Source organism: Choristoneura fumiferana, chromosome 3 (genome assembly GCF_025370935.1).
Source record: "Choristoneura fumiferana chromosome 3, NRCan_CFum_1, whole genome shotgun sequence".
Classification (NCBI taxonomy): domain Eukaryota; kingdom Metazoa; phylum Arthropoda; class Insecta; order Lepidoptera; family Tortricidae; genus Choristoneura; species Choristoneura fumiferana.
Genome location: NC_133474.1, coordinates 18643029 through 18665290, shown reverse-complemented (window position 1 = coordinate 18665290; position 22262 = coordinate 18643029).

Genomic DNA, 22262 nt, shown 5'->3' with positions numbered 1-22262 from the left:
TCTTTGTCCAACAAAACGGGGAGAGTGGTATGCTCGATATTTTTTTATGGTACGGTTTTAAGGTGTATTAAATATAATTTTAATCTAACTTTGTTTTCACACCCGTCAGACTTGAAACCAGCGTGCGCCATCTAGTTAGAATTAGCTGATAGTCGTGGTCGATCTCTCAAGCAGAGGGCCGGGGTTCGAGCCCAGGCTCGCACATCTGAGCTTTTCGGAACTTATGTGCAAAATTACATAGGTACATTTAAAATTTATCTAGCACGAGCTTAAAGGTGAAGGAACACGTTCTAAAGAAACTTGCTCACACCGCAAATAAACCACCTGTTAAATTCACCTGTGTAAGTTCCCAAACCGCACTGGATCCGCGTAGACACTGCAGCCCTAGCTTTCATTCTGTGGGACGAATATAAGCCGAGGCTATGATGATGATACCAAATTCATCACTTTTCATCGCTTTCGAACGGAATTTTCGCGTGATGTGATTTAAAGAATGGGCCCTGAGGGGCTACTACGAAATTCGAAAATCGAAGTTCGTAACGCTTCGTCCCTCCCACTCTCGTCTTAAATAATTTAGCGTCAGCGGGACGGCACGATACGAAGTTCGAAATTCGTAGTCGAAGTCTTCGTCGTCGGTTGACGGTATATTATTTAATACGAGAGTGAGAGGAACGGTACGATATGAACTTCGAATTTCGTAGTAGCCCCCTGTTCGGCGCGTGGTTTATCGGCGTATGCGCATCAGACCGTACCGCCCTCCGGTCCCGGTCTGATACCTCCGTGATCCACTGTTTCAATGAGACTGCCCAAATAGTACAAATACCTAATTTGTTTCATAGAACCACTAGGCATCTGTTCTTTATGCGCTGATGCTGGTATTTGTAAGTATTTTGTTTCATAGAATCACATGCGGGCTCTAACAAATAAAATTATATTTGAGGGCAATTTATGACTATTCTTTTACACATTGGACTAAATCCTTACTTAATATCATAAATGCGAATATGTGAATGTTAGTTTCTTTGTCACGCTTAGGGGCTGTTTCACCATCCATTGATTAGTGTTAACTATAGCGGTTAAGTGTGATGCCGTCTCTATTTGTTTTGTTCGAATAGACGTAGACGGCATCACATTTAACCGTCGCTTCACGCTAATCAATGGATGGTGAAACAGCCCCTTACTGTAGGTATAGTCACCAGCACCAATTTCTGACACAACAAGCGTGCATAAATGGGAGCGCCAAAGTTCGCATACTCTTCGCAAGTCATAGCGTAATTTTTCTGAAATTTTAAATGGTCCTCCTATAGAAAACTATAGGTTAGGTTAGGTCTGTTTCATAACAATTCTGAACAATTATTGGATCCAGAGAAAAAAAGAGTTATGACAAACGATCGTTCTGACAAACATTACATTCGGATTTTCAATAAGTATGCGAGCCAATATGGACCCGAATTTAACACCTTGGGAAGGACGTTGATAATTTTTATCCTAGAAATAGTATAGTTCCAACGGGATAGTGATAAACGAATTTTCCGCAGACCAAGTCACAGGGATCAGCTAGTTTTAATGGATACTAGCTTTGTTATGCAGCTTTACTCACGAGGAAGAATAACAAATTGGCTAACTCTCTACGTAGGGATTTCCAAATTACTCCTTTCTTAGCGCGCCTATAGAGGCACAGAAAAAGAAAGAGAGAGAGGAGGATAATCATAGGACCAGTTTTGCCTATCAAATTTCAGATTTCTAGTTTACGCGTACGAAGCTGTGGGTACAATCTATTACATGGGAGCCTGTCGTATCGCCTAAAGTCGTTTGTCATAGTCATAATGTAATGTTTGTCCTAATTATCGTTTGTCCTAACACCTGAAACTGAAAGTATTTCAAAACACCTCATGCGTTGGTTGGTTGGAATGGGTAAGGTTAGGTTTGGTTTATTTTATAAAAATTCTGAAAAGTATATGGATTTATAATTAACATTAGGACAAACAACTTTAGGCGATACGATATAGGCCCTTATCACATATGTACAGTCACCAGCATTAATATCTGCCACAGCGGAGCGAGCAAAAATATCTGACACGTTCTTCCGGCCCTAGAAATAAAGTCGTATCAGATATTTATGCACGCTTGTTGTGTCAAATATTGGTGCTGGTGACTGTACATATTATTATATTTAATGTTAGGCACTTTTATCATCATCTAAGAACACGTTCTAATTGTCGACTCGCAGTGAGATATGATTGCTCAAAAAACAATGTCATTATCCCGCATGCGCGGCGGAGCGCGGCGCCCTCCGTTCCGGCGCGCGCGCCGGTCAGCCACCTTGCAAGACATTGGCCGACGCTGGGGCCAATGTTGGAGATGATGTTGGGGCCGATGGTTGGCAGCTGTGCAGAGGAAACTGGCCAAGTGTGAGTCGGACTCGGTACGTCGTATCACTATACAATATTTCATTATCACATTGCAGCCTATATATATACGACCCATTGTTAGGCGCCGGCCTCCTCTTAGAATGAGAGAGCTTGGGCCGTATTGGGAGTTGGGGCGGACCCAGTACGTATTGGGAACTTCACACTGCCATGGAATTACTTCGCATATTTTTTTCGCAAACGTGCAAGCCCCGATTTGATTCCACGATCCTCTGCTTGAAAGACCACAGTTCAAACCACTAGGCCGCCACGACTGTGTGTAATATTTATCATTACATAATTTTACACATTATTGCCACTAGCCACCTCACCTAACCAACCTAATCTCCTCATTCATAAACACCTATATCAGTATTTCAGACGAAACCGTAGGCAGAAGCTAGTACAGAATGGCTGCATTCTAAAGATACAAGTGCCTCCGTCAATGTACAGCCTTAGCCAACGTTTGAACAAAGTTTTGTCCAACACTGAATGTAAGTTCCTATGATTAAACAGAACAATCCGTGGGCAGTCATGAAATAATAACGTGGTCAAATGAGTGTTCGTAATTAACATTGATTGATGTTCCAGTATTACCTAGAAATCACTTTTTTCATTTTAAATTGTGAAACTTTTATTTCTGCTCCAAGGAACACATAGGGAGTAATATATACTTAAAAAAACCGGTCAAGTTTAAGATGGAGTCCCTCAGAAAGGGACACACACACACGGCAGGGGTACGACAGGACAGATGCTATTGTAAAAATTGAGCAAAAACGCTGAAAACAAACACGTTCCTGGTATGTATTCCTCTTTATTTTTTTTTTGTTAAAATTGTTATAATTCTATGATAATCTGAAGACCCTAGTTTTAATGATTTAGCCATTAAATTAGATGGACAGAAATTCCTTGGTAAAAAAGAAAAAAAAATATGCTACTACTATTATAATTATTATTGAACTCGCAGATAACACACAGACACACACAGGTCACAGTAGTTATGTGATTCTTAATGACTGATACTTAATGACTATTTTTTAAATATTTTTCCCACACCTCTGTCTAAAAATAAGGCAATAGAAAAAAAAACTAAACCTTTTCAACGACAACAAAACAATTGAAAACCTCTCATAATTACAACCGCAATCTAAATTCAAAATTCGAATGCCGTTACAGAGTTCCGTTAGCAAATTACGACGCCGCAAACTCCTATGAGATATTAAGGCGTAAAATACTGCTAGGGCTTAATAATTGACCTGAAATATCACCTATTATTCACCTGCCAGGCTAACTAGCTCTGGAGTTAACAATATAGTTCTGATGACGATTTAAGAGGCCGCCCGTGAAACGTGAAATCATTTTAGGAGAATGGAAGCACAAACCCTTTGCGTAGAGACGGTATACGGAAAATACGCATTTGATATCATCGCAGTTTAGTCTCTATCTAGCTTTTTGATAAGTAAACTAGATAATTGCCACTTGGACTTGTTTGCGTTATAAGTTAGTATCTCATTCATAGGTCAGAAGAATTAGTGATTTTATGTGTATAAGAAGTTTGTACCATGTACGCAGTGTATTGTTTCCCGTGATTTTTGATAGAATTTTCTAGCACTTTCTATTCTTAGGGCCTGTTTCACCACTTGTCGACTAGCTTTAAGTGACGGATATCGGTGATGCCGTCTCTGTCTGTTTTGTCTGAATAAATAAAGACGGCATTACTTTTATCTTACACTTAAAGTTAGTCGACAAGTGTTGAAACAGGCCCTTAGTCGATCTTATAACTACTACTTAAATCTTGACTAGGAAACAACAAGCAAAACAAAAAGTCATTTTTTTAAGTATAAGACTCCTTGCAAATTAAACGTTCTATTGAACTACGTAATTAGGTAATTTCGTTAGATCGTTACCCTAAGTAACTGAATACATTTGATTAATTTGACTTCAATTTAGATTTGAATAGGCATAAGCCACCAGATAAAAGGTACCGTTTTCATGTCAAAGCGGTAAAATTGTATCAATAAATTATCATCATCATCATCATGTCAGCCGAAAGACGTCCACTGCTGGACATAGGCCTCAACCAAGGCTCTCCACTCATACCGGTCTTGTGCTTTTCGCATCCACCGCGATCCCGCGATCTTAACCAGGTCGTCGCTCCATCTTGTTGGAGGCCTACCGACAGCTCGTCTCCCGGTCCGCGGACGCCATTCGAGAACCTTTTAACCCCATCGGCCATCAGTCCTGCAAGCAATGTATATATCAATAAATACATTAAACAAATCAATTTAAGAGCATCAGTATATGGAAGTCGGGTTTAACATGACCTTTTATATCTTTTTGAATCCTAAACATCTGTAATGCCGTCTCAGTTGTTACGACGACAAGGAAATGAAGCTAATCTTAAGGATACCCTGCCCAATAACAGCAATTCGGATAATATTTGTAAATTATAGGTTTATCGGCTTAGAATAAGTTACTTTTCGTTTTTACTTACACTTTTTTTACTTTACTTACCTACTACCTACTGATAATTTTTGTGTATTTTGTGTGTAAATAAACGTACTAGTTATATCCTGAAATTATTAATATTAATAGCAATTGCTTAGACAACACCGTGAAAAAATAGTAGGTACTTAGATTTAAACGTTCTCAATAAAACTTGACAGCTGGTCACAAAATTGAGCAATCCTTAAGGGCAAGCTTCCGCTCCCGTCAAATTAATATTCCTGGCAATTAACAAGGATGGTTTAAGTTGGTAATGTTGGTATTGCACCTGTTTGCTGCCACGCTCGGCCGAGCGCGACTGGCCAGCGAGGCGTGGCTGGCGAAGAAGCTGCTTTAAAAATAAAATAGGTTTGAAATTGGAATAAAATTTCCTTGAGTCGGCTAGATTTGATAAAAGTGGCCAGTCAGTTGAATGAAGGCTTTTTCACAGGTATATTGCTAGATGGCGTTAGTATTGTGAGGTAGAAAACCAAACTTATTAATCCGGCTTACTTTGCGGAGGTTCATATCATTATACTATAAACAACTACTTTGGTTACCTTGTGATAGCTACGTCTATGCAACAAATGTGTGCTCATGCTGCTCACCTCCACACTGTAATAACACAAACAAATGACAATGACATAAACCCAACTATCTCAAACCACCGCTGACGCGTTCGAAATCAACCAGAATCTCGAACTCGCGTTTAAATGAGGGCTATCGCGTATGAATTCGCCGCTAGAGGCGCTAGTGTAGCGTGAGGTCTCCGAAATGTCAAATCTCATAGTTTTTGGGTGAGCTACGCGGGTTTATTTATAATTAGAATAATTTTGTGAATATTTTGCATTACCTGAAATTAATTATGGCAATTATGCGTTACGGGGCAATGAATGTCTGTGTTTTGTCTTTCGGAAACTTTTATCCTCCCTCTTTTTCCGAACAAAACGGGACTACGCAACACTATGGTTGTTCGATATTTTTATGGTACGGTTTTAAGGTGTATTAAATATGATTTTAATCTAAACTTTGTTTTCACGTCCGTAATAACAGACTTTGAAAGCCACACTAAAAACCTCACGCAACAGTGGCGCCATCTAGAAAGGCAAAAAACGATAGCCGTCATTCTAAACGCGTCAGTGTAGTGTAGAGAGATTTTTCTAATGTGGGGTCCTTCACACCACTTATAGCGTGGAGGTGCAGGAGCTGCATAAACACGAATTTGTCACATAAACGTACAAAGCTATATAAGCAAAGTAATTGTTAATTAAGTAAAATATTCGTACTGTTAAAATTTTGACGCTTCAATTTAATTCACTTTCTTGCTGCCTTATTCTCACATGTTCAACTACATTATACATTATACGATAGGGGTACCCAATTCAGAGCCCGTGACGTAACTGCAGATTGAGGATAATGACGACGTGGGCGCCTGCGCCTGCGACGAATCATGGCCAGAATCATTCATAAACTGCAGGAATAATTAAAGAAGGGTCTCTACATTTTGTTAATGTTTACAGTTTAGTACTTAACCAGGGACCCTACATCCCTGTGAAATTTACTAATTTACTTTGTTTTACTCGCTTTAATAGCTAGAATAATATTAAAAAAAATGGATTTCCTCCAAGCATTCTTCTTGGCACTGATTGGTTTTGCAAAAGCACTGGTACCTACTATAAAAAAGTCACATGTTTTTGCCAAGCCCTTTGACTTGGAGTTTTACTAATATAATACACGTTATGTTTAATTGTGTTTTGAAAGCATTTTTTTTATTCTTTTGGCAATAATGACTTTATTTGGTTTCAATTTCTCGATTTATGAGTAAATCTACGTGATTTTTTTACTATTTTCGAGTGATGTGCTTTCTAAAATGGAAGCGGTAGCACCGGGCGACAATCACTGAGCATTCTGCTCGCGACAAGGGTGTTTAAGATGGCTAACGCTCACACCGTAACGTAACGATCTATGATGTAAGTAGAGGAATGTTTACTAGTAACCTGGACCAACGTCTTTTGCCGTTCTATGAAAGTTTAAGGTATAAGTGCAAGTTAAATAAAATAGAACGTTGTAACAAAGTGTCAAGCGATATTGAGTATAGGGGAAGGCCATAAAGCGTTTCAAGCGCGTATCGCGTATCTAAGACCCAAGTTTGCGCTACCAAGTGAGATTATTTCATCATCATCATATAAACCGTTGGACGTCCACTGTTGGACATAGGCTTCATGGAAATTTAGACGCAGGTTAAAGCCACAGATTCACGGTGGATGCAGGCCGCTTCCAACCGAAGCAACTGGAGGTCTATGGGGGAGGTTTATGTTTTTTTAAACAATGGACGTCCTACGACTGATATGATAAAAATGATGATGATGAAACTGTTAGCAGCCTAATAATTATGTACGCATTGTCTATAGAAGAGTGTTTAAGTAGTTAATATGACGCTTGAACTATGTTAACCCCATGTTAAGTACAAAAAAGAGAATACGGACACAAGCGTCACTAAAATTATTCATAAAGAACTACATTTATTTTGCCATTTTTTAGTACTATACGTCGAAAACGTTACGTTTGCAAATACCTACAGACTCGCTTGTAGTACTTCCTAGGTTGTACAATAACAAAAATTGTAAGTAAAGATAGTGCCACCAGAGTTGAGGTCACGCACACAAGAACATATAGAGTAATGACAGCGGGATTTTGACATTCACTCATTCATTTCATTCATTCTCCATTTTTGCAATAAGTTCATCATTCAGTTCAACTCTCGTGGCACTACCTATACAACAATTTCTTCTTCTTCTTCCCAGTCCTCTCCTATCGGAGGTTAGATAACAGCATGGCGATTCTGACTTTGGAAGGCGCTGCTCTAAGCAAGGAAGTGATACTGCAGTTGAATAAGAGGCTGTTTCACCATCCATTGATTAGCGTTAACCGACGGTTAAATGTGATGCCGTCTCCGTCTATTCGAACAAAACAAATAGAGACGTCATCACACCTAACCGCCAGTTAACACTAATAAATGGATGGTGAAACAGCCCCTAAGTCTCGCAAATTCTTCAGCCACGAGTGTCTTCTCCTGCCTATATACAACAATTTAGCGTGCTCTAACGCCGCTTATTAACCAGATAATAAGGCGATCGTATTTAATTAAGCTAATTGAAAACGAGTCTTAATTACTCTTTTTCTTGCTATATCTCACTCTCTCTTGCTCTATTTCTTAATTGAATAAGCTGAACATGTTCGTCGCCACAGTTCGGTGTGACTGCGCCGCCGCGTGCGCCCGCGTCGCTCGTTAGCCGGTAATGAGGTGGCCATATTTACGCCCCAACCTAACGCTTGTCCGGATTCGATCCGCATTACCTACCCTCAAATTCATTCTAATTCACACAGCATTATAATCTAGTCGTTTTAATTTTCGCGTCATGGTTTTGTTTTCGTGTAGCCCATGAAGGTAGAGTCAATAAAGCCCACTTGACAATTATTAAGTAATTGAAAATTTTCCTTGTGTAACAGTTGCAAGCTATACTTATACAAAGATAGAAAGAGATTCATTAATAGTAGATTGTAGAACAAGAGCCATTTTACCCGAGACGTTCATATAGCTCATACGTATAGATACGATAGGCACGTCGAGAGGAAAATGGGTTTAATGCTCGAATTTTACATTTTACACTTTTCGTTCACTTTTCGCTTCGCTCGCTCGGCTCGTGCGCTGTGGTCACAATTCACACTAACCACTCCTCGCTTCGCTCATCGTACCTAAATTTTTATTTTTTTCGGCAAATCATGATGTAGGTATCATGAAATGGCGACATTTCACGATATGCCTAGGAATTTCGTGATCTGGCGGATTTTACGATCGGCCGCCGACATATATACCAAAAGAAGGTAAATGATCATATGTCCTTGCTAATTGTTACATATTTGCTGTGACTTATTTTCAAAAGTGTTTTTCAATAAAAAGACAAGTCAAGATCGCTTACCTTCTTTCTAATGCTAAAAAAATGCAGTATAGTTGGCGCTTGTCCTGTGAGGTCTGTTTGACAACTCTGACAGTAGCGTCACGCACGATTGTGACTGTTTGAAGAACTAAACCAGCAAGACGTCAAACAGACTTGTCGATACTAACACCATCTAGCGATATTTTGACTATCCATTCTTCTCATTCTTCGTTAATGCGTCAATGATGTCTCCGTGAAAAATTCTCGTATGTAGTCACTTCCTTTCGTTTTGTTCAAAAAAGTCAAGAGGTGCGAGTCCGGATTTGAATCCACCATCCTCTGCTTGAGATGCCACAGGTCATACCACTAGGCCACCAAAGCTTAGGTATTAGGTACTTACAGTTTCTAACACTAACGTACTTTAAACCATTAATATCCTAACATTTCCTTATTTACCAACTGACACTAACAAGAAAGCCAAAGCGCAATTTGTTTACCGAAATGACTTCTCCTAGGGGGCCTATTACCAACAGACATTGTCCAGTACAAAAACACGGTGGTTTAATAGAGCACATAGCGGAGTAGTGGGCGGATCATAAAACAATATTGTTCGTAATATTGTTCGTAATTTTCACAGGGAACAGAGCTTGCGAGATTAGATACCTTGTTTCGTATGGTTATGGACTTTGGGTAGTTTTGTACTCGGCTATATCCACAAAACAAATGCGGGAAGGGCTTTTAGTCCCTATGCGTGATGATAAGTTCGAAGTCGAGAATGCGGTGGTATGGTTTTCAGAATTCTGTGGTTTATTAATAGGTTACAAATTTCTAGGTATGTAGATATCAAGGAGGCCTATGTCCAACAGTGGAGAGCAGGGGCAGCAACCTTTTGCCAGACATTGTGAAAAAAATAGACAAAGGCGGGCCGAACTTGTAAGATTATTTTGTACCTAATAGATATCTATCTAGACCTATTGTAGGTCAATACTAACATGGCACCTCTTTTAAGCAAAATTTACCTACCAGTGTGGGGTCAATTTAGATGGTTATTGACATAGATGGACATAAAAAAAAATTCGTTTGCTCTCTTGCTTTTGATTAGTGCGGGTCTGTCTCCCATTAAATGAAATGTTAACATCAGTTTTAATTATATTCCGACTCCAGCAAACATTTTGATTTCCAAAAAGGTTCCGTCGCCAAAAAAGTTTTAGCACCGTTGTATCCGTTGCCGCCGTTGCATTACTAAGGAAACTCTTTCGGTAGCGTGCACCCCACAGATTAATGCTTGTTAGTAACCGTGGAGTAATTATAAAGCGGAATTAATTTCAGTTTTATGCTGTGCTTGTTCACGTTCCCGTGTGAATATTAGGGTTTTTAGGACGTTTTAACCGCCTAAGTAGTGGAGGGATATAGCTTACAGAGAGTACCAGTACCTATTCTCGATTAAAATGGAACATTTTCTTGCAACATTTTACGTTTTTTTTCTACTGTTGTCTTTTTGAGTTTGGCAGATCAAATGCGCGCTACTTATGTGTTTTTGGATTTTCTTTAAAACATTAAGAACAGAAACAAACTTTGACATTTACGGTAACTAGACTTTTCACTACAGCGGTTTATAATTCGCTTCTTTGCGACAATGCTGTGGTATTCCAAAGCTGCGATTTTACAGATGTCACAGTTTTATCGCAAATGTACGAATTATCCTCCTAACGCCCAAAGTCCTTTATAAAGGACTTATCAGTAATTGGACATTGAACTCTCTCAGAAGGCACATAAAGTTTCATGTTATTAAAACAAAATTTTGACTTTGGCGTTAGGAGGATATACACTCGCTCGTAATGTATTTGCTGTGGGCAGCCTATAATGATAGTGAAACCAAAGTGGTTTCTTTTAGAGTGTTTTCAGCGATTTTAGATCAAATTATAACATTTACACCACCGTATGTATAATCGTCGATCGTTACGGTGAAGGAAAACATCGTGAGGAAACCTGCACAAACCTGCGAAGTAATTCAATGATGTGTGTGAAGTTCCCAATCCACACTGGGCCCGCGTGGGAACTACGGCCCAAGTCCTCTCATTATGAGAGGAGGCCTGTGCCCAGCAGTGGGACGTATATAGGCTGGGATGATGATGATGATGATGATGTATAATCGTCATTACTATTTGAACAAAGGGAATATTTCGTGCGCAACTCAGACTTGTATTGGTTTAAGTCATAACTAAATTGTGTTCTAAGATCCAAAATAAGTATAGTCCGATAAAATAAATAGGTGAAACTTGTTAAAGAGATGGTTTGATTAAATTACTTAAAAAGAAATAATTTATTTTCATGATTGGCGGTAAATTAAATATTAAAGGTAAAAAAAGTTAAGAGAGGTTAAGACATTTCTTACTAAGCCTGTTCTGCCAAATAAGACTGGCTGTAAATTTTCGCCGTTCAATCAGCCAACGTTCAGTTTTTTTTTTATATTCTTCGTTATGGCCAGTTGCATTAATATTTTCAAAGTGCATCTCTTTCGTACGGCTTAAGTCAGAATTAAGTAGCAGCCACTCGTGCTAATTGTCCCGCGATATTAATGGGATTTGTAACGGAGTTGCTAATTAAAATAAAGATACTTTATTTAAGATACGTGTAATGGTTTTGTACTTTGTCGGATAAATTAAAAATATTTGGTGAACATATTTGGAATGTTTTAAGCAAATTAAAGGTGGCAAAATGATCACGACAGTAATTTATGCTTGATCCTTTAATAAAGTGTAGTGTGTTAAATTAATTAATGGTAAATTTTGTAGCCGTGGACGAAATTAACTTTTTAAGCTTAGTGATTGCGAATTTGGGATTTTACAATAGTAATTGCTGTTATAATTCAGCTATTTACATAGTGGTATAAAATTTCATCAAAATCTATCGAGCCGTTTTAGCGTTAAAGTTTAAAAACAGACAAGCACACATTCGCGAATTTCACATTTAAAATATAATATAATGTGTGCTTATACATAGAGTATAATACGTTTTTTATAACATATTGTTTTTCTTATCTCACACTTCGATACCTTCTGTATTGAGTCATCATCGGCCATACACCAATAACTTTGATATGCAAAAAACATGATCACTCAATTGTGAACTCTACTTCAGACAACATAAGTATCACAATGACCTTATACAGAGCGAGGTCATAAATCTGTCACTATCGGCGGCCGGCGGTCTTGTCCATGCGCTGGTTAAAGCGGCGACACACTTGGAGCTAAGAAGATAAAATAAAATTATAGTTTCCATACTAATATTATAAATGCGAAAGTGTGTGTGTTTGCATGTTTGTCCGTCTTTCACGTCGAAGCGGAGCAACGGATCGACGTGATTTTTGGCATGGAGATAGTTTAAGGGCCAGAGAGTGACATAGGCCACTTTTTATCCCGGAAAAAATGCACAGTTCCCTAGGGAACAGCGCGAGATAACCGAATTCGACGCGGGCGAAGCAGCGGGCAAAACTAGTAGTTAAATAAAGCTATATATAAAGACCGATACTGTACTTAAAGGATGCCCATCAGATCCTATGCGCGCATATTGATCACCTAAAAATGCATTTTCAGCTACCTAATAAATAATATTTGTTCTTAAAATAGTAGATCTGTCACCTATATTGAATCACCGAATAATATTAAAACGGTTACCTAAATATTATTTAAAAATTACTCGGAAGTAATATTGATCATAAAATAATTATATTGGGTTCCAAAATAATAGATGTGTCACTAAAACTGATCAACAAACAATATAAAAAATGGTTACCTACAAATTAATTTTAATCACTGGAAAATAATATTGATCATCAAATAATTGAACTGAAATTTGACGATAATGATATACAATTAATGAAATAATAGTAATAAAATTACACCAATTGACCCAACCCCAAACTAAGCAAAGTTTGTTCTGTGGATGCTAAACAACGGGTAGACATACATACATATACACTTAAATACATACAAACAGGGTTAGATATTAAAATCATAAATCATTTATTTGCATAAAAACATGGTACATATTTTGTGGTAAGAAAGAAAGAGAGTTTCACATGTTTTTGTCACTACTATATTAGGGTATCACAGCTTAGTGACAAATCTAAATTTAAGTGACAGAAAATATAGTTCCCATTTTTATTTATTTAGTAGTCTGTATTTGTTTTCTACTTGCTGGGCAATGTTTTCTTCTCTGACAAGTCAAATCTGCCAAATGGTGGAGACCACGACGGTTGCAAGCCAAAAACGAGATAGCAAAATGAAATGAGCTCGGTCTCGTGACACGGAAATTAGACTGAGTGCACATACCTAAATATATAGTAAATACTATACACTATGCTTTACATAGTTATCTATTATTTATTTTTGATGATTTTAAGCTTTGATCGTGCTCAGTGTGTTGAAGCCTAAATAATCCTAACAATTCCAGATTATTACTCTCAAGTCAGTGATATTGCGGTGATAGTGGTGACGAGAACTGTAAAATAATATAAAGTAAGTACTTAAATCAAAACTCAGAAATTTTAAAGTAAAAACTATACTTTTATTTTACATTAATCTGATCACTAACCTGACATAACTAACTAATCCCGACTAATATTATAGATGCGAAAGTAACTCTGTCTGTTTATCTGTGTGACTCTCTGCCTGTCTGTATGTCTGTTACGCTTTCATGTCGAAACCACTGAACCGATTTTGATGAAATTTGGTATAGAGATAGTTTGAACCCCAAGGATCAACATAGAATACCTTTTATTCCGGTAAAGGACGCCACGCGCGATAACCTAGATCCGCGCAGACGAAGTCGCGGGCATAACCTGCATTAAAACTAAAATACAAACTACTTGCTTAAAAAATCTAGAAATGGCCCCCGTGCCATTGACATCGTGTCCAAAAGGCAGGCAACATCCTCTATCTCCTTGTCCTGGTCCAGAAATACATAACTATCTACCAGGCGTAAAAAAAAGTTTCGCGGCAAGCGAACCGTGGCAGAAAACCAATCGCATCGGCTTAGATGGATACAGCTTAATATTTCTACCATTTGTTGCTATACACGTAAGAAATGGTAGAAATATTGAAGTGTTATACAAAGAAAGAGAAAGTTAAGGGCAAGCGGAACACAAATCATCGCGGAGTAACGCCCCGTGCACATCGAACAGGTTGAGGAAATAATAGGACGGGCCCTGGCTCTATCTTCTACCTCCTCTCACATATATTTGTGTATATAACCTAACCACAAAAAGTTGGATACCCCCGATTTTGTGACTAAACATGTCTAAGAACCATCGCTAGAAAACCTGCTTTCAAATAAAAAAAGAAGCATTCAAATCGGTCCACCTGTTTAAGAGCTACGGTGCCACAGACAGACAGACAGACACACAGCCACACATAGCGGTCAAACTTATAACACCCCTTTGCGTCGGGGGTTAAAAAGGGAGGGCGTTCAAAAAGTTGTACACGAAGTTTTCGTTGCCATATACCCAGTAGGTATTATTTAGTTATCGTGTCGCGACAGAACTTTTTCCGGTTAGTCGTTATGTATTAGTTATTTATGTGGCTGGTGCATAATGAGAGGCATTAAAGTACGAGCGTGGTAATTATGTATAGCCGCATACATAACTTTATCTACATGCATACATAAGTTTTCTATAATAGTTCAGATATGGCTGTATTTGACTTTACTTTGACTTTGACTTTGACTTTGACTTTGACTTTGACTGACTTTGACTTTGACTTTGACTTTTGACTTGACTTTACTGCAATAATATTATTACAACATGTCATATAGTTTTCTACAATATGTACAGATAGTATGTTAAAAAAAAGTATTACTACTTTAATGTGAACATTAAGATGCACCCGCAGATACCAGGTTCTTTAATAAAGGCCATTTGATAGTCGTTTCTGAACATATAATAGGGAAGTTATGATATGCATGTAGATAAAAATAAATAATTAAATCCTCCGTGGGGTGGCCGGACAAGAATAGCTCCCCCCCATCTCATTCCGTTGGGTGTCGTAGAAGACGACTAAGGGAAAAATCCAGAAGACGGGCAGCAGCGTCTTCTGCGTACACCATCAGCATAACACTGCGATCCCCAAGCCGCCTGCCAAGCGTGGGGATTATGGCAACCCCCCAAAGACATCGTGAGAGTAGCGGGAAACCGGTGGATGCAAGTGGCGAGTTGTCGTTCATTGTGGCGTTCTAAGGGGGAGGCCTTTGTCCAGCAGTGGACGTCTTCCGGCTGATGATGATGATGAAATAATTAAATATCACGGGGCAGCGACATACTGTGCACATACCGACTATCGGTATCCGAGTGGTAATTTTGATTGAAGTCGGCGTTTCCTTTCATAAACATAATGTAAAGAATGCGTTGTTGCTCAATTATCACCAAAATTAAGTACCTAATCCAGCACAATATACCTACATTTTTGTTACGTAGATATTAGCTCAGGGATCACCAATTAGTTTCTTCGGGGGTCCAGTTTTTAGGGTTCCGTAGCCAAAATGGCAAAAACGGAACCCTTATAGTTTGGCCATGTCTATCTGTCTGTCCGTCCGCGCATTTGCTCAGGGGCTATCAATGCTAGAAAGCTGTAATTTTGCACAAATAGATATTGTGTAAGCTATGCCGACAAAATGGTACGGTAAAAAATTAAAAAAAAGTTTTTTTTCGTGTACCTCCCATAGACGTAAAGTGGGTGAGATTTTTTTTCTCATTCAACCTTGCAGTGTGGGGTATCGTTGGATAGGTCTTTTAAAACCATTAGGGGTTGCTAAAACGATTTTTCGATTCAGTGATTTGTTTGCAAAATATTCAAGTTTAAAGTGCAAATTTTCATTAAAATCGAGCGTCCCCCCCTCTAAAATCTAAACCGTTGGGTGGAAAAATTTGAAAAAAATACAGGATGGTAGTAAGTATATCAAACTTACAAGGAAAAATATAACGGTTAAGTTTACTTGAGAATTATTAGTAGTTTAAGAGTAAATAGCAGCCTAAGGTATAAAATATACCTAAACTGGGAATATTCCGTACAAAATACGAAATCCTTAGAAAAATATTACTTATTTTTTTTTGTTATAGCTAAGAAACCCTATTTCGGGCATGTCCGACACGCTCTTGGCCGGTTTTTAAACATACCAATGTGAATTATTCAATTAAGTACTCAATAATACAAGTTACCTTTCACTTAAGGGCCACACAAAATAGATTGGCGGTCCGGATCCGGACCGCGGTCCGTCATTTAGTGACCCCTGTACTAGTTGTTTCTCGCGATTTTGCCTGCACAGAATGGAAACAATTTCATTTCACTCTAAGGTTTTAGAAATATTTCCAAGGCAAATTTGATCTGCTCTCTACAGACAGAAGCTAAAAATGTTTTAAACTTTCACTATTCTCACTCATAAAATTCATATATATTGTGATACTTTTTATTTTAGTCGTAGTTATTTATTGTTAAAATCACTTCGACATTTCGATTACATTGCAGCGCAATGCCAACATTATTTTAACGATAAATAAATACTATAAGTCGTGATTCAGTCCCAAAATGTGTAATTATGAGAGAATCAGTTACTTTCACATAATTGTAATATTAATCTAAAACATAAATATTCTAAATAAGAAACTAGGCATTCAAGCGAATCTACCAGTTGCGACAATAGTAAAAATATTAAAGGAAGCATACACCGACTTTGTTAAATCAACAGCTACCTATGTTCCCGCGCATAATTTCTAGTTCTCATAACACGGAGATATTACAAACAAGAACAATTGTGTTTGGTAATGCAATACGTAGATATTTCCTAACTTTGAAGAGCGGCAGTCATACAAAGCTGGGAGCCAATTTAACGAATAAAATATAGTTTTTTTTTTTACTAACCACATCCCTGTTTGTTATTTTAACAAATGACAGAGACCGCCAGAAATAAAAAATTGTATCTGGCGCGAAACAGTCTACTTCCGAATTACTTACCACCTCCAGATACCTAGTAATCCAACTTTGCACATGTGTTTAACAAGAGACCTGGGTTTGCGAGGCACAGTCATATTAAGCTGTCGTATACCCCCTTATTAATTTGTAGCATTTTAATATAATAATGTCATTTGAAAAAATCCGTTTTGTTTTATCTTTTACCTTGACAAACTTGATGTGTAGGTAAGAGTGCAGTGTGTATTTTTGTTTTAGTAGGTATTATAATAAGAATTTTAATTTAAAAATTCTAAAAACAAAAGTCACAGCGAACTGTAAAAAGTGAAGTTTAGTTCCGTTTTTTGCCACGTTTATTAAGATCGTCACAATAGTGGAGCTGCGTGCGTCTCGATCACTAATCCCTTCGAAACTTTTTCTTCTAAATCCCATAATTTCTTCCCATGGTTTACACAATAACCTATTTGACACCTTCAATCAATAGGGTTACTTTTTATCACAACACCATTTCCACATAGATTTTGTGTGGTAATACTGAATGTAGCGTCACTTATTAGATAGCTCAATTAACTATCGATTTATTTATGTCAAAGATTATATCTTAAGGGGCTGTTTCACCATCCATTGATTAGTGTTAACTGGCGGTTAGGTGTGATGCCGTCTCTATTTGTTTTGTTCGAAGTTTCTTGCCGGATTCTTCTCAGCAGAGGTTTTTCCGAACCGGTGGTAGATTTTTTTTGACATTCATAAGTGCTTGTTATAGCCTAAATTGAATAAAGATATTTTGACTTTGACTTTGACTTTGACTTTGAATAGACGGAGACGGCATCACATTTAACCGTCGGTTAACGCTAATCAATGGATGGTGAAACAGCCCCTTAATTTTACATTTTCTTCATCATCAGCCAGTTGCCAACAAAGCCATTGGTCAACAAAGCCTCATCCACCTTGACCTTGCCTTTTACAATTAATTGAAAATTAATTTAGTTTTCCACGTTAAAACTAAATTGGTTATTATCAGACTATTGTCTCGGATTTATTGAGTATTGTTAGAAATTCTCTTAAGAATGACAGCGGCAATTACAAAAAAATCCTGATTCTAAGGACCATTTGTGTACCTCAGTGGTTTCAGGTAGTCTAGCCTTGTTCCACTTCCACCTCCATATCTAAGACCGCTAAACCGCCGTGAAGTAATGCCATAAGTCAGAATTACTTGCGTACGGCGTCATCAGTGAATAGTGGCGATTTATGTGGGAACTCAGTGATTGGACGTTACGAAATTATGCATGATTTATCCAAATGTGTAAATGTATGGCACTTAATAGCGCAAAGTGGCGGTACGCGGGGAAATTTACTCCATTAGATAGGTAATTTTGAAGCCCACGTACATAAGCTCTTACTAAATTAGAATTATAATTTGTTTTGTATTTAATTTTTTTATTTTTTACTTTATTGGAGAACCAACAGAGATAGAATCATATAAAACTATTACTACTACATGTACCTAATCTAAAACCGATTCTCACCAAAACATATAAAGATAAATATTATCAATACTACTAGTACTAAATAAAGGATAAAACTAAATCTAGTAATGATGCAAAAAACAAAGAAAAAGAAAACCGAAAAAAGTATTAAAAAGATTAAAAAAAGAAAAAGTATTAAGTAAATATATGAAAACAAATATACTTTGCATAAAATATAAAACCTATCCAAAGCACTCTAAAAACTTTTTAATTTTTAAGAATATTAATAGATTTCGTGGAACAAACGTATAAAAACTAAAATATTGAATTATAATTCTTGAAGCGTATGCCTTCAATTCCATCCAAATATATCAAAGGAAAAACAAATGTTTCAAAGGAAAAACCATCTAAGCGACATGCAACGTGATGTCGCTTAGTTTTTTTTAAATATTGTCGTATGTTGTCAAAGTCAAAGTAAAATATCTTTATTAAATTTAGGCTATAACAAGTACTAATTAATGTCAAAAAAAATCTACCATGGTTCGAAAACCTCTGTTGAAAAGAATCCGGCAAGAAGTTCAACGAGGTGGGTATGTATGTCGGCGGCCGATCGTAAAATCCGCCAGATCACGAAATTCCTAGGCATATCGTGAAATGGCGCCATTTCATGAATTGGCTAAGGGACATCCGCCATATCGTTGATCACAAGTATTTAACTTAACTGCCTTTTTAACACAGTAGATTCGCTATTTAAAGTAAGGGATCACCATTCGGCGGATTGGAATTATTTCTAATTTTAACGTACTGTATTCAGAAACAAACTAACCCATTAAAATGTTTGTTATTGTTTTTGCCAGATAAGGATAAAGATTTGACTAGCGTCATATCCGCGATTTGAATGTTAAAAGTTTGGTGACGATGAATAAAACATTATTTACAAGGAAAAATCCTAAAGTAAGGACACCTGGAGCGTATTTATCTTGGATCAAATGACGCAATTGTATCTTAAATATACTAGCTTCTACCCGCGGCTTCGCTTGAGTCACTGGCTTGCAGCTGACGATGACGCGAGGGCTCTGGCAGTTGAGCTGAAATACGGTATTTGACAATTGTTGAATTTGCCACATCCTGTATAATTATTATAAAAAATTTTGCAGGTGGTGGGACCTTGTGCAAAGCCCGCCCGGATGGCTACCACCATCTTGCTCGCTAATCCTGCCGTGAAGCAGCAGTGCTTGCACTGTTGTAACGTGTTTCGGCGTGGAGAGTAAGACAGCCGGTGAAATTACTGGCACTTGAGGTATTCCATCTTAGGCCTCTAGGTTGGCAACGTATCTGCAATACCCCTGGTGTTGCAGATGTTTATGGGCGGTGGTGATCTCTTACCATCAGGAGACCCACTTGCTCGTTTGCCTTCCAGTCGTATAAAAAATATATATAGATACACAGACAATGTTTAGCAAAGAGAAAAAACAATTCGGTTGAAAATTGGATTTAATAGTGATTTTTTGAAAAATCTTCTTATCTGCCTCGTTATAAAAGGCTTTTCTATATGCAGCAAGTACGGCGCTACTTTGTTCAAAGATGATGATGATGATGTTTTCCGACTGACACAGAATCAACACTAAGGATCAAGACGTACAAATAACCTAAGCTATTCCGACGTTTTGGAACTAGACCGTCAACAACCCGTCAATAATGCAAAGTTCATCACTAGTTGAACGAAACGACCGAGCCCAAACCGGAACGCAACAGTTACGCTTCTCTCCGGCTAACGGTGTTGCCATTTGCAGTACTTTTTCTTTGTGCGAGGCGATGATGCGGTGTCACCATTGGTCGGGAAAAATACTTAATTAACGCTTCTATGTTTTTATTGGAAATTTGAAACAGCGCTTTCTAGGTGTTCACATTCAGTCAGTTAAGCAATACAAGAGGACCAACTTCAAAATGAGAGATAATAAGCTGGAAATTAGTATTTTAGAAGTGATATACGATAGCTACGAAATGAATTATTTATATGTTTAAGCAACAAGAATTGCTCCTTGTTTATTTATTTAGGAACTTTTTAAACGGTATCTCGGAAACGGATCTAGCGATTTTGACGAAATTTGCTATGTGACGGCTTTCAGGAGCGAACAATGGGTCTCGGTAATTTTTCTTTTTGGAAAAGGCATGTTTTTGAATTACTGTAATGTTGTTTATATAAATCTGATGCGCAATAAGATCGGTGATTCAGATAGATAGGCTCAGCGGAATGATGTTGGACTTGTAAACTGGAGGCTTAGAGGTAAATTTCATCTGAATCGATTCAACAGTTTAAGCGTGAAAAGGTCACAGACAGAGAGTTTATTCGCATTTGTAATTATCATAGAAAGAATACGAATATTTATTAATAATGGTTTCCCAGTTTCTAAAAACTTCAGGTAACATTTTGTTTTATTTATTATTACAAACGAACTATGGCGATGTTCGACGCTGCTAAGTGAGAATCAAGTGAGTTATTTCAACAGTGACGCAGCGCTTTTTTATATACCGTGTTTATAGCTGCTAAGACAATTGGAAATTGATATTGTTTTTTTTTCATGATATAACATAACTTATGCGAGGTATTAAGCTTGTTAGCTCCAGAGCTGTTGTATTCATAATGTAAGCTTGAGATATTTATTAGCTGTTGTAAACTTTGTTTTTATTTTATTTGACTGGATGGTAAACGAGCAAGTGGGTCCCTTAATGGTAAGACATCACCACCTCCCATAAAAACTGCAACACCAGGGGTATAAAAAGATACTACAATTGAACGACATTGTAGCTTCTTAGCTGCAGTTTGATCAAAATGTCGAGTTGATAAGCTTTATGTATTTGTTTGTATTTAAGAGGACTTTCTGGAACTACGAACATTTCAAAATCATCTCACTAACAATAAGCTACACCTTAATTAATAACGGCTACTTTTTATCACGAGAATGTGCAAAGCTCTCGCGGCACTCGGGTAATCTTAACAGCAACACTCGCGTGCTCGTGTCAAATTTGTCTTAATGTTATGCTAGCAATACTTATTGATGTCACTTAGTGGCAGTAGCCACACCGATCTCCATAATCTTCGGGATCTATTACTCATTAACATTCTTGTTCCAACGTGTAATTAAGCTATTAAATAGGCTGCTGGCTGGTGCAAATTATGTATCGATATACATGCCTTGTAACTAGAAGTGCTATCATTATAATTATAAAATTACTACAGTTTTGATAAGCAAAGAACATCATTCAGTACCTACGGCATAAAACAGTGGAAATTAGATGAGGGCGCCATTTATTTAATTTACTTTGTATTCTTTTTATCTAATCCGGCATGAAAATCCCAATAGCAAAGGTATGTATTTCGAAGCTCTATCATAGATTTTATAACAGACTCTGTTTAGACAGCAATGATATTACATATAACATGATATTACTATGAAATATCATTGTTAGACAGGAAGTTTAATTTTAAGATCAGAGTGGGTTTGAAATAGTAATTTTTCCAAGAATTGCTAGAAGGAGACCGTCCCTCAAGGCACACTATAAAATTCCGATCTTCGGTTCCTCCTATCCGGTTGGTTGTAATCTTCGTATGTTTTTATGTCAATTTAAAATACCGACACATTTGTCAAGCAGCAATATGCTAATTAGGTATTTATTATCATATACAAGTGTAATGGATGTTTTCATACCTATTAATGTTTAGCGGATATCGCCCACTGTTGCCACTGACTCACTAGCAAAGCCTATTCAGCGCCAATACCTGTCTGATATCCTGACAACTTTGCAGTCAACCAGTTCCCAGCTTGCATTCACATCTCAATTTATTTCTTCATCTATTACAGGTTTAGGTGGTCTCAGACTAACCTAGAGTCTATGTAAATATAAACATATCCTAGTTCTACTAATATTATAAATGTGAAAGTTTGTTTTATAAACCATACACGCTATACGTTATGCCTATCCAATTTATTAAAAGTGTAAATA